The sequence below is a fragment of the Hemicordylus capensis genome, chromosome 1, assembly GCF_027244095.1.
Source record: "Hemicordylus capensis ecotype Gifberg chromosome 1, rHemCap1.1.pri, whole genome shotgun sequence".
Taxonomy (NCBI): Eukaryota; Metazoa; Chordata; class Lepidosauria; order Squamata; family Cordylidae; genus Hemicordylus; species Hemicordylus capensis.
Genome location: NC_069657.1, coordinates 259,002,429 through 259,016,702, shown reverse-complemented (window position 1 = coordinate 259,016,702; position 14,274 = coordinate 259,002,429). Strand labels below are relative to the sequence as shown.

The 14,274-nt window shown below is 42.6% G+C and overlaps 1 long non-coding RNA gene across 1 annotated transcript in view; it reads right to left on the bottom strand.

Moving 5' to 3' along the window:
- Positions 1-11,941, bottom strand: part of LOC128351119 (uncharacterized) — a 68,295-nt gene extending 56,354 nt beyond the window's left edge. The window contains exon 1 of the long non-coding RNA XR_008319602.1: positions 11,783-11,941. This is a non-coding gene — a long non-coding RNA (uncharacterized LOC128351119). The remainder of the gene's footprint in view (positions 1-11,782) is intronic.
- Positions 11,942-14,274: the final 2,333 nt, after the last annotated feature.

The window sequence follows — 14,274 nt, the reverse complement described above, 5'->3', positions numbered from 1 at the left end:
AGTATAAATATGAAATGCAAATATGGAGAAAACAAAGAATTCATTTTCCTGCATCCTTAATCACACATACCCCTTCCTATGTGACTGCAGCTATTAATGGAGGTGTCACCAAAGAACCCAATGGAGCTTTCTTGCTACCCTCCCACTCCTAGGTGAACTTGCACAAGCTTCCAACTCAAGCAAATTCCCATCTAGAGGCCCAGATAAGAAAGGGAGAAATGGATGGGGGAACTGGTACTGTGCTGGCCTCCCACTCCAGGCAATGGCCAGCATGCTGCCATGCATGTCTTCGAACTGATCTCTATATATAATTCTCTAAGGCGTACCCATGGCTAATCCCATGAGTGGCAGCTCTCGCAAGAGTTTGCAAGCAGAAGCACCATGGTGACTGGGCAGTGGCAATTCCATATGCAGATGGGGAGGAAGAGCCTGTGAGAGCAGAAGCACCATGGTGATTGGGTAGTGGAGATTCCAAATGCAAATAAGGGGAAGGAGCCTGTGCTACTGTGGTGATTGGGCAGTGCGGATTTCATATGCAGATAGGGAGGAGCCTGTGATGGTTAAGGACAGTTGGAATGCAACTGTTACTGGCTGGAAGATGTTCTTGATTGTAGAGGAGAGGAATCCATATATAAAAAGGGATAGTGGGTAGGGGTCTGTAAAGAAAGGGGTTGTGGGGAGGGGAAGAGCCCCTTCAGGAGCAGCCTGCCATTGTGTGAATTAGATGAGGGAACAAGATGAACAAGATCTGTTAACTCAGGAAGGGAGAGGGGAAGAAAGGGAAGAAATACAGAGGGGAAGAGTGAGTAGAGGAGAAAGAAAAAGAGAAAAAGAAGGGAGAGGAAGAGAGAAAGAAGGAAGTGCGAAGGACAAGCCCGAGACTGTCAGTGACCTGAGAGGAATAAGCCATAGCAGCACCTATTGGCAGCAAGGAAGGGCCTAGTCAACCATTGCTACTGTTTGGGACTACAGAGGCCATTGGTGGAGGGATGGATTCAGACAAGGGACAGACCTGGGCCTGTCAGCAGCCTCAGGGGAATGAGCAGCTATGGCAGTGGTGACAGCGAGGAAGAGCCGGTCAACCGCTGATCCTCCTGTGGGGAGAAGCAGGAGCAGGGCTCGGGTGAGGGTTGGGAGGTCTCTGGGGATAGGGGGCTGCAGCTTGGCCAATAGGCGTCAGCAACACTGCAGCCACGACCAAGAGGGTTGAGGGGGGTGGAGTAAAGAGATAGAGGATTGACCAAGAGGGGTGAGGAGGATGGAAGCAACCGGACAGAGGAGGAGAAGCAAGAGTGCATCTCAGGTGAAGGTGGCGAGATCTTTGAGGTGAGGGGGGCTGTGGTAGGGGGTGAGGGGAGCAATCAAGTATTAGCATGCAGATGCTCTGCATGGGCTAAGCTAGTTTTTATTAATTCTACATGACTTTAGCTGTTTTACCATTTTATTATCTTTGTGTGCCACCCCCAACAGTATTGTACTTGAGGAAGGAAGGAAGGAAGGAAGGAAGGAAGGAAGGAAGGAAGGAAGGAAGGAAGGAAGGAAGGGAAAGACTTCATCAGGTGCTTTTTCAAATTGTGTTTGTGCATACAACTGTGCTTGCACCGTCAGACATCATGTTCCTAAAGAGCAAAACATTCAGTAATTTCATTGACAATAGTTCAAACTTGTTTCTGTAAAATGTCTGTGCGTGAATTCGGATAACACTCTGACCAGCTCATCCTACATATGCAGGGAAGGAGTGTGGGCATGAATATCTTCTTCACCTAATGCACCATTCCACTGACATCAAGCTGTGTGGGGGTGAGTGATCTGAACCACACCCACATTATTTCTAAATGCATGAAGTAAACACTGCATTAATGCAGTTTTTAATTCACATGTTTGCAGTTTAGATTCACATAAGAACAGCTATGCTGGATCAGGCCCAAGGCCCATCTAGTCCAGCATCCTGTTTCACACAGTAGCCCACCAGATGCCTTCAAGCAGCCCACAGGCAAAAGCTGAGGGCATATCTTCTCACCTGCTGTTACTCCCCTGCAACCCATACCTACAGGCATCTTTATTTTATTTTATTTATTATAAACTGCCCTTCCAAATATGGCTCAGGGAGGTTCTTGCCTCTGGAGCGGGAGGTGGCCTACAACCCTCAGACTAATAGCCATTGATAGACCTGTCCTCCATTTAACCCCTCTTAAAGCCATCTAGGCTCACCCCATCCCTTGGCAGAGAATTCCGCAGATTATTTCTGTGTTTTGTGAAAAAGTATGTAGGTCCTAAATTTCTTGGCAATCAGTTCCATGGGATGACCCCTGGTTCTAGTGTTATGTGTGTGAGAGAGAAATTTCTATAAACTTTCTACACACCATGCATGATTTTATGTCTTTTTTCTAAATTAAAAAGCTCCAAGTGTCGTAGCCTTGCCTCATAAGGAAGGTGCTCTAGGCCCCTAATGATCTTGGTTGACCTCTTCTGTACCTTTTCCAGTTCTACAGTGTCCTTCTTAAGGTACAGTGACTAGAACTGTATGCAGTACTCCAAATGTGGCTGCACCATAGTTTTGTATAAGGGAATTATGATATTAGCAGTTTTATTGTCCATCCCTTCCTAATGATTTGTAGCATGGAATTGTGTCCCACTCCCCCAGTTTGGAGAAAGCCTTTTGGAGCAACTTGTGATCTCTTTTGGATTTCACTACCCTAAATAGCTTGGTGTCATCTGCAAATTTGGCCAAGACTTCACTGCTTACTTCTAGATCATTTATGAATAAATTAAAAGGCACCAATCCGAGTACATTGTTGCAGTTTGGATGAACCAGCCATTGAGTGATTAGGAAGTGTCACACTGAGTTGAGGGGGAACATGTGTACCGAGTACCCGCTCCCTTCCCAAACATGTTTAGGATTGGCCATTCAGAGTATCATCCAGATTTTGCCATAAAAAGGCTAATGCATTGCATCTACCATAATTACTTATTTGTATTATTTCTAGATCTTGGTCAATCTTCTTATGAACCAAATATAAATATAACAGGTTGGGAAAGGGTGGTGTCACTAGGTATGAGGCTAAAGCCAGCACAGTATGAATTTTTACTAGAAAATTTCACATAACAACATGAAATGTTCACATAACAACATTAATTATACCTTCCAGTTTTATGGGATTAATTTTTCAAGGTTTGATGAACATTTCTTATTGCATGTTTTCATCAAATCCCCCTGAAATAATGCAGAATTTGCCTGACATGGCTACTACCACTTTCCAGGGGCCAAGCTCCAATTTTGGAGACTCTGAAACTAGGAAACCTTAAGGCCAAACTCCATGTTAAATGCTTCATTCTGGCACTATCTCTTTTAAACAAAAGCAGCCACAGTGGGGTCGCATCTGGACTGTTACAAAGGAAGCTGCCTTATACTGGGTCAACCCATTGGTCCATTTAGCTCAGTACAGTCTACACTATAGTGTATAGTCTACAATGACTGGCAGAAGCTCTCCAGAGTTTTAGGTGGATATTTCCCAGCCCTAACTGTAGATGCCAGAGATTGAACCAGGGACCTTCTGTATACAAGGTAGATGTTCTTCCTCTGAACTACAGTTCTTATCTTTGATGCCATCAGGGTTAATCCTTTCCTTCTGTACTCTTTTCCTGCCAAAAAATCACCTGCCCCAAAGTATCCCTGGAGCACCCAATCCAGATTGGGTGGTCCCTTCAACTACTTTTTGTTTGGATTTCCTGATCAAACAAACTCTGTAGAAGTAGCGCTTAGGTGTTCTTTTGGCAAGCATTAATTTCAGTGGCAAGTAAAATGAGAACTTAGTCTTTGAATCGTCTCCCTGGATTCGCTCTTTGCAGTTAGAATGACTTGTAAGGTTCTAATTGGTGTATTTCATAAAGGATAGGTGGTCACCCTTTTTTGTAAGGTTCTGATTGATCCATTTCATAAGGGATGCATGGTCAGCCTTTCCCCAGGCTTGAAGATTTTAGGTTTTAAAAGGTGGCAGGCATGGGAAGTGTGCGCTCTCTCTCTCTCTCTCTCTCTCTCTCTCTCTCTCTCTCTCTCTCCCTCTGATTCTACCTGATGCCTGTGTAGGAGACATATTTGGCTGTTAAAAATAGCAATAATAATTAATAAGAATACTTCTGAAGTAAACAGGGACTAAATAGTTTTGCCTAAAGGATATCAAGTTTGCATCCAAATTTTTTAAAAGGTGGAAAGTTAAGCACACAGGCACATACACACACATCTCTGCTACAATCGAAACCAGAGCCCCCTGTGGCTGCATTAAAGTTTGTTGTTTGTTTGTTTAAGGTACTCCTGCATCTCATCAAGGCTGGGGGGTGAGTATAGATGAATTAGTTCTTCTGAACAAGGGACTACACTGGGATATGATGCTTTCTGCAAAGATATATAGAAGCTCATTCAAATGTTGAAATTACATTGTGTCCTTGGTATGGTGGTCTGCAATAGATTTCAACTACAATAAAATAGTGTCCCAATCCCTTATGGACCAGTTCAGACAATACCATCTGCTGGGCCAGTCCACCACACAATCAAAAACAAGATAACAGCATGTCCCACTCCACTCCACCCAGCATGCTGTTCTTCTCTGCATAATTACATTGGGGACAGAATATCCAAACTGCCACAATCATGTGATTTAAATATAGTATGGAAATAGACACGAAAAAAACAAGGCAAGTTTTCCAAAAGATCTCTGAACTCAGAAGGAGGTTCCAACCTCGAATTGGTATGTTAAGGAATGCCAAAAGACAGGTAGTAACTGATTCAGTGAAGATCAAACAGAGATGGAAGGAGTAGTGAAAAGCTGTATGGCAGGGACGTCAGCATCCAAGATACAAGAATATATTCCCTACTTGCAAGAACCTCTAGTACGGGAAGATGGAGTTAGATCAGCACTCTGGCCATTACCAAGTCGGAAGGCTACAGGAATTGATGGAATTGCTACAGAAATATGGCAGGCAACAAAAGAAGAATCAGTCAAGGCTCTAACCCAGGCCTGCTCAACTTAGGCCCCCCAGATGTTTTAGAACTACAACTCCCATAATTCCCAGCCACAGTGGCCACTAGCCAGGGATTATGGGAATTGTAGGCCAACATCTGCAGGAGAGCCAAAGTTGTGCAGCCCTGCTCTAACCTAACTATGCCAGCAAATTTGGAGAACAACACAGTGGCCAACAGATTGGAAGAGGTCAGTCTACATACCCATACCAAAGAAAGGAGATTTAACAGATTGAGCAAATCATCACACAATATCCTTAATTTCACATGCTAGCAAAATAATGCTCAGGATCATCCAATGCAGATTAGAGCCCTAAGTGGAAAGGGAAATGCTGGATGTTCAAGCTGGTTTCAGAAAAGGCCAAAGAACAAGAGACGTCATTGCTGATGCATGCTGGATTATTGAGAAAGCCAAAGAATACCAAAAAGAAGTCAATATGTGCTTTATTGACTACAGAAAAACCTTCGATTGCATCAACCATGTCAAGTTGTGGAATATCTGTAGGAAAATGGGCATCCTAGAACATCTCATTGTTCTCATGAGAAACCTATACACAGGACAGGAAGCCACAGTCCAGACAGAACATGGTGAAACAGACTGGTTCTAGATCGACAAAGTAGTAAGACAAGGCTGTATACTTTCTCCTTCTTTATTCAATTTATATCCTGAACATATACTGAGAGAAGCTGGATTGGAAGAAGATGAGCATGGTTTTAAAGTTGGAGGGAGAAATATCAATAACCTGTGCTATGCTGATGACCCAACTTTGATAGCTGAGAATGTTGATGATCTGCAAGCTCTAGTAATGAAAGTCAAGAAGCACAGTGAAAAAATTGGACTACAATTAAATGTAAAGAAGACTAATGACAACAGGAATAGCAACCAGCCTCAGAATTGATAATGAAGACATTGAAGTGATGGATAGCTTCTGCCTTTTAGGATCAACCATCAACAGTAAAGGATCCAGCAGTCAAGAAATACGCTGCAGACTAGCACTCAGTAGGGTTGCAATGAAGGTCTTGGAAAGAATATTTAGATGCCATGATGTGTCTATATTTACAAAGATTAGAATCGTTCAGCCAATGGTTTTTCCCGTGACACACTATGGATGCGAAAGCTGGACTCCGAAGAAGCAAGATAGAAAGAGCATTGACGCTTTTGAACTTTGGTGCTGGAGAAGACTTTTGAGGATACCATGGACAGCCGGGAAAACAAACAAATGGATCATAGAAGAAATCAATTGAGAATTTTCACTCGAAGCACAAATGACCAGGCTCAAACTATCATACTTTGTACGGATTATGTGAAAACCCAGCTCCCTTGAGAAGTCCGTAATGCTTGGGAAAGTTGAAGGAAAGAGAAGAAGAGGATGACCAGCAGCAAGATGGATGGACTCGATTACGACAGCAATGAATTCACCACTGAAAGACCTTAAAGGCCAAGTTGAAGACATATAATCCCGGAGAGAATCTATCTATGAAGTCGCTAAGAATTGACACCAACTTCAAGGCACTCAATGTATCAAAAGCATGTAAACTATTGGATTGGGGCAGTCAGATGTTCTGCCTTCCACATGACAGTGTGCAGAGAGGAACAGCATGCCAAGTGGAGTAGGCAGGACCTATGTGCTTTTTAAAAATCCCTTAGTGGATAGGACTGGTAAACAGTATTGTGTGAACTGACCCAATGTTGAATATTCAACTGTGTAGTCTGCTGCAAGGAGATGACCCAAGTTTCAAGTAGTTAACTAATGTACAATATTTCCACCATCACTTGGGAACAAACTCACAATTCATTGACATGAGTTGTAGGGATCCAAGAATGCGGAGATACTGCAGAAAGCCTACCTCTATGTAAATAACTAACAAAATATTAGAGAAACAGGGAAAATATTATTTTGGTTCTACATGAGAAAGCAACAGTGTTCCAATGGTAATGCTGGAATGTTTATGCACATCACAGACCTACAAGAAGTAAACAAACATATGTGATCTCAAACTCCACCCCATGCAAACAGTTATGCTTAGAAATGCACAAACCTCAGTCCTCCTGCTGTTAATGGACTACAACTTCCATCATCCCCAGCCACAGTGGCCAATAGTCAGTGGTGATGAGAGGTGGAACCCAACAGCAGCTGGAGGGCCAAAACTGTGAAGCCCTGGCTTAGAATTAGCATGTGCAAGTGCCACTGGATTGATTATCCTATATATTTTTAATCTTAGTTTTTGAATAGTACCAATAACATTATACAGTAGTCCTCAAAGAAAAGCTCTTCATTTGTCATACAGAATTATAGAGTGTCTAATTCCAGTGCTCAAGTAAGGCATAATTTATTCAATTCGTTAAGGGCCCCAAGTTCCCAGGGAGAGGAAATATATTGCATGAAGGGCTGCTGCTTCAGGCTTAGTGACATTCAGAGAGATACATTGTGCTGTTTCTGGCAGAGTCGGGGGATATTCAGGCCATCTGCTGAAGTTTCAGTCTTAGAAGTGCGATTTTCACCCTCCAGGTAAGAAGGGGACTGAATCTACATCCAGTCATCCTTGAAAGTGAAGGATGGAAACATGTCACCAAATTAGTGTTTTAGCATAGCTCTGGGGATATTAGCGGCACTGATATAACTGTCATGAGGCACCACTGCAGGCATTAAACATGAACAGATTTGTCATACTTCATTTACCCGTCTTTGACAAATTTGTCTTGTCCTTGAGTGATGGGGACCTGGTTCTAGATGTGATACTGGAATTCATAATACACTTGAGTTAGGATTTGATGGGGAGCGGAGTTACAAGAAGCAACTCAGATTTCTAAGGGCAAGGACTATAGATAGATCATATGCGGACTGAGGACCAGGCAGAGTTTTTCCTATATTTTTGGAGCCATTACAATGGTAAACCCCTCCTGTATTCTACCAAAGAAAACCACATGGCTCTATGGTCTCCAGGAGTCAACACTGACTCAACTGCACAACATCATATATAATTAAAGGGTTATAGGAGTTCCCAGAGGCTGAAGTGTGGGTGTAAATCAGTCTCTTATTATGTTCACAATTATGCAGACAGTAGAAATATGATACCTTTTGGAAAGAGCATACTTCAAGCTTCATAGATGTCCACTTTCATGCCATGAATCTATATCATTGCACCACTATCCAGGTCTTGTCACTTAATGTCTTGTAAACACGAGTCCTTCACTATAAGTTTCTCACAAATCATCAGACCTCTGCATAGAATTCCTACTGCTCACTCTCAGTCTTAGCATCCCTAATTGCCAAAAATAAATGCCAGAAGCAGTCACCATGGGCTGAAGCCAAGACACGTGCGTTTATTCAGGTCTGACAGAATGACGTACACAGTTCTCCTGCCAACTGCCTGAAGAGTTCTACAGTTGCATTGGATTGCCCAGGAGCTCAATGAATTTGGTTACTGGAGGGTCTGGCAAGTTTTATGGATTTGAGCCTTGGAGTTCTAAAGAAGGGTGCTACTCAAATCCACAAGTCCAAGTTCTATTGCAGAGACTGTAGTTCTCCCATTGCAAACAAACCATCTTCTGCCTGGTTTTATCAAATATAGTTTACATTGGGGGGAAATTATCAATGGCTGAATGCTCAAACTTTTGTATGCTCTTGGAAGGGGGCAAACATGCAAATGTGAATCTGAATGCACATCTCACTGAAAAAATGGAAAGCTTCAGTGTTCATTCCAGTGCATATTCTGAGGGACCCCCCATTTCTGCTTGCTGCTCCTATGCTTTTCATTTTTCTTATTTGAAATTACTTTCATTTACTTATTCATTTTTAACATAGCTGTTTATTCATACAATTTTCCCCATTTCATTAATCAAATTCATTTTCATGCCTTTCCCCCTCTGTCCCCTCCCCCTTTTAAACCAGCTTTTGCCACTGTGTGGCCATGGTAGGCAGGTAGTAGAGGTGTTCTGCACAGCCACCTTCTGGCAGCCACTGTATTTGGCCCCAGTGCCCCAGTTGCACTGTCATTGCAAGGAGAGGGTGGGCAGCAGCTCTCAGTGGGCCTCCATATTTTTCTGGCAGCTGCCATTGTTCCCATAATGCCCCGGACTGACGTTGCAATCCAGAATATGGCAAGAAAATAAATATGGTAGCTGCAAGGAGGCAACTACACAGAGGATCTCCAGTGCTGCTAGTGGAGACAATTCTCCCAGTGCCAAGGAACCTTTTTGGTGCCACCACTCAGATTTCAAAGAAACTCAGTATCTGCGTTCAATATTCCCTTCCCTTTTTCTTTGTAGTAGCATGGCAGAGGTTTTTTCTCTTCAGATAACATGGGTGTGGAATCATCAACAGCTCTTGATGAAATTTAACAACAAGATTTTTATATGTTTTATCACAATACTTCAAGCCTGATGGTTACACTTACAAGAGGTGTTCACATATAACTGTTTCATTAACTCTGGTTACACATACATTGGCAGAAACAGTTCCACACAGTTCAGACAAAACAGGAAACTGGGGGTCCCTTCACCTCTAGTTTCCTAACCTGAATGTCTGAATTAGGGGGGAAAGAGTTTGTGGGAGGAAGCGACCCATGGTTTCCCTCTCCAAAATCCACTGAAACTTCGGTCAGAGCGGAGTTTTGCCACTGCAAACTCCATTTCTGTGGTGCCAGTGTTACATATGAATGCTGGCACCACAGTTTGAGTCCCATGGAACCATAGCTGAGGGAGGAAGCTCCTCCCTCCCTCAGGTCCGATTTGCTGTGCAGACTGTCCTTCAGGAAAGAAAGAAGTCCACAGAGCCAGCTCCCCCAGCTCTCTGCAGTCTCGCTGACTGCAGAGAGGCAGCTCTCCTGCATGTTTGAACATGGACAGGAGGGTGGGGGAGCGGAACAGCAGGTTCATTGGACCCACGGTTCTGTGTTATGTCTGAACCAGGCCTTATTTTCTATGTCTCTATTCTTTGGGATTGTGTGTAGCTTGTTCTATTTTTTCTTTTCTTTTCAATTTTCCTTCAGAGCTCTCCTTGAACAAAGATCTAGCATGCTTCAGAGGGGAGTCTAAACCACCTGCCACTCCTCACCACCTCCTCTCAGTACCAGAGAAGTCCCATCAGTTCAAGATATAAGGTTCAAAACAAGCTTTCAGATCCTTATTCCCTTCCTCTCTACTCCTCCTCCACCTACCAACTGATCTTAATTGTCCCTCTCTTTAACTATCATCAGCCTTCCCTCAGCATTCCAAGAGAGATTCCTCCTTTCCACCAGCAGGGGTATGTCCACTGCTGCTGTCAATCAAAAACAGTTTACACTATAAAATAACTACCAAACATCGATACAATTAACTCAGGATGTCCACGAATCAATGTTTTGATTCAATTTGTACCCAAACCAAATCACCCCTGATTTGTTTTGGGTCTGAATCTCCCCGCCCCCGGAATCTGACCCCCCCCCCCCCCGAATCATTCCAGATTCAATTTGTACCTCAGTTTTCTGAATCCAAATAGATTTGGGACAAAAAGGGAGTTCTGGTGGCAAAAGAGGTGGGGTGGGTGGTAGTGCCCAATGGGTGGAAGCTACCAGCCAAATTTCAAAGAAATTGGGCAAACAGTGATTTTTAACAATTTTTGAAGTCTTTAAACTATTTCCCATAGGGAATAATGGGGATTTCAGCAGCCTTACTTATAACTCCATGTGCGGGGCACCAAGGTGGCCTAGAGTGGGTTGTGGTGAGTGTAGTAGTGCCCAATGGGTGGAAGGAAGCTACCACCCAGACTTCAAAGAAATTGGGCAAAGGGGTGATTTTAAGCCATTTTTTGAAGTTGATGTCTATTTGTGGCAGATTCGAGGCAGAAAAGGTGTTCCGGGGGCAGAAGAGTGGGTCAGGTGATAGTACCCTAATGGGTGCCTTCTACCACCCAGATTTCAAATAAATTGGTGCAAGGGGTGATTTCTAAAATATTTTGTAGGTTGGTGCGTCTTTAAGCTTTCCCCCCATAGCGAATAATGGGAATTTCAGCAGCCCCATAATTTTACTTGGGTGGCCCAGAGTGGGTTGTGGTGTAGTGTACATAGGGTGCCAACCACCCCCAAAACCACAAGCCCATGGGGTACTGGGTTTTGTTGTTTTCAATGTTTGAGGTGTTCTGAGAGTAGATTCTTTGGTGGGAAATGAGAGTGGATTCTAAGTTCATTCATCATTTTGAACCAAAGAAGATTATCTTTGGTGAGAAATGGTGGTGGTGGTGATGATGATGATGATGATGAAGAAGAAGAAGAAGAAGAATGAACAAAGATGTTCATTCATCATCTTTGGTGCAAAATGATGAATGAACTAAGAATCCACTATCACTGCTCATCTTTGTTCATTCATAATCTTCTTTGGTGCAAAATGATGAATGAACTTAGAATCCAAGTTCCAACCCTGCCCCATCTGCAGATACCCATGCCCATTGCAAAATAGTTCTAAAGATGATATGCTTCTAGGTCAGGCCTGCTCAACTGAGGCCCCTCAGCTGTTTTTGAACTACAACTCCCATAATCCCCAGCCACCATGGTCAATAGCCAGGGATTATGGGAATTGTAGGCCAACATCTGCAGTAGGGCCAAATTTGAGCAGCCCTGTTCTAGGGTTTGGCCCAAGGCCCTAATTATAACGCTGGAAGGATAACAAAGCACACGTAGTGCTGGTCTGAACCTCTCCTGCCCCCATTTTCACTATGTGTTTTACATATGGCAAAAATGACGGATTCTACATTAGTTTAATGAGGAGACTCATGAATGTTTCAGTACCTTCTTATGGAACTGGCAGGCTTACTGATGTGGTGGTGGTCATTGCAGAAGCGCTCCATTTCCTTTCTTTTTCAGCAAATGCTGTGTTCCTGCTGGCAACAGCCCCAGCACTTGAAGCACTGTTGCTCTTCCCAGTGTCCTGCTCCTGCCCCCTGCCATTTTCCCCCAGAATGCACCAGGGAAGGTTCCTATGTCATAATTCCCCAGTGCATTCCAGGAAAAGAACGGCAGTTAGCAGTGGAAACAGCAGAAGTGTATTCAAAAGTATATTTGAATTTGAAATGTATTCATGAATACTTTAGGGCCAGCATTAATACAAACGGCATTGAAAATGGTAGTTCACAAAACTAAATGTCCTAGGAGGGCCCAGAATGGGTTAGCCCTTCAAAAGTTTTATCATTATATGCACAAGAAATATATCACAAAACCTTTTGCTGACAGCAGTGAAATGTCATTAGCAGCTAGTTTTTCAGCTATGGTAACCTGAAAGACGGTGCAGGGGGGAGTCTCATCACTTTATGTTATGAGGGGTGTTGAAAAAACAGTATTGAAAAGGAAATGATTGTGATCTAACACTTCATATCTAGATCACATTGTAATTAAAACCTGTGAGGGTCATTTCATCAGCAGTAAGGCCATCTCTAGCCTGAAGCACTTCTGATCTCTTTAATGGCAAGCTAGATGAAGATTATCAAGTCTAATTTATTTCAGGAGTGTGGATGGGACTGATTTCATGTTGAGAGAATAAGGAATGGAAATGAGCAAAGTGTCAGATGGATGCAACCTTCTGAAATTTACTCAGGAAAAAAGGCAGTTTTTCAATGACATTTAACTCTTTAAAAACAGGAAGTTACATTCTCAGAAACTGACGGCAGCAATGACATTTCAGAATTCAGCGGTGATTGGGTGGGGTGGGGATGGGATTTCAGTAACAAGGTAAGATTCTCAGCACAATGTAAAGGTCCATTATTAATACATTCAAGATTAAGAGTAGTGTTTTAAGAGAATTGTTGTGGTTTCATTTTAATTTCTCATAATAATATAATAATAATATTAGTTATTATCTAACATCCACACTAACACAGCACTCATGCTGCTAATGCTGTCGGTGCTAGGGTGGAGGGGCAATTTTTGTCCACCTCATTCTGAAGCCCAATGTATCTGCTGGACACAGACAAACAGATAGAATATTAGCATTTAAGAAGAGTTCTCTTTTTAAATTATTATTTTAAAATTTTTATTGGTTTTTACAATATCTTAACAATCCCGTTACATCTAATTAAGTAAATGAAGACTTCCCGCTCACCCATCTGTGCGATTCATTAACTATACAAGTCAACCATTGCTATAGTAATTCAAAACATATATCCTACACATTGCAAACTCAATTTTGCTCTACCCAACCTGCTATTATTACTAAATTTCAAACCCTGCTGAAAGGTCCATATTAGAAAAAGTTTTCATCCCTTATCAGTATTGTACGTTTTGCCATCTCAGCATATTCCAAAATTTTTATCAACCAATCTTCTTTTGAGGGCATTTCATTTTCCTTCCATTTCTGCACATATACAATTCTGGCCACCATGGTTGCATAAATAAAAAATGTTAAGTTTCTTCTGGAAAACTCTCCTTGCGTTATTCCCAGCAGGAAGGATTCTGGCCTCTTAGGAAATGTCATTTTAAAAAATTTTCTTCAACTCATTATATATCATATCCCAAAAGGCCTTTGCCTTCCCACAAGACCACCACATATGAAAAAAAGTTCCTTCACAATGTCCACATTTCCAACATTTGTTTGGAACATTTTTATACATTAATGCTAATTTTTTGGGTGTCAAATACCACCTATACATCATCTTATAATCAAAGTATAACATGCAGTGAACTTTAAATCCATTTTCCATAATTTTTGTCAAGCTGCCATATCTATATTATGACCCACATCTTGAGCCCATTTTATCATAGTCGTTTTAACCACTTCATCTCTTGTCTCCTCCAAAAGCAACAGCTTATACTAGGGATGTGCCCAAAACAGTGAATTTTGGGTGATTCGGGGCCGAACCGAATCACCCACGAAAAGATCCGAGAAATTTCGGGCACAAGCCGAATCACTCGAATTTCGGGCCCGAAAATTCGGGTGAATCAGACCTCCATTTTTTTGCCTTCTTTTCCCCCCTCCGTTTTGAGCTATGACGTCTATTTGAATTTCCCGCCTTTTTGCATCCCATTGACTTCAATGCAAAAAGGTTGGATGTGATGTCTGCTTGAATTATGGGTGCCAGGGGCAAAATAGAGGGGTGGGGTTGTAGTGCCCAATGGGTGGAGGCTACCACCCAAATTTCAGGGGGATTGGTCAAAGGGCTGATTTTTGGTGAATTTTTGAAGTTTTAGTGTCTTTGGGGCAGATAGGGGGCATAACGTGGGATCTGGGTCAAAAGGGTGGGGTGGGGTGGTAGTTCCTAATGGGTGGAGGTTACCACCCCAATTGCAGA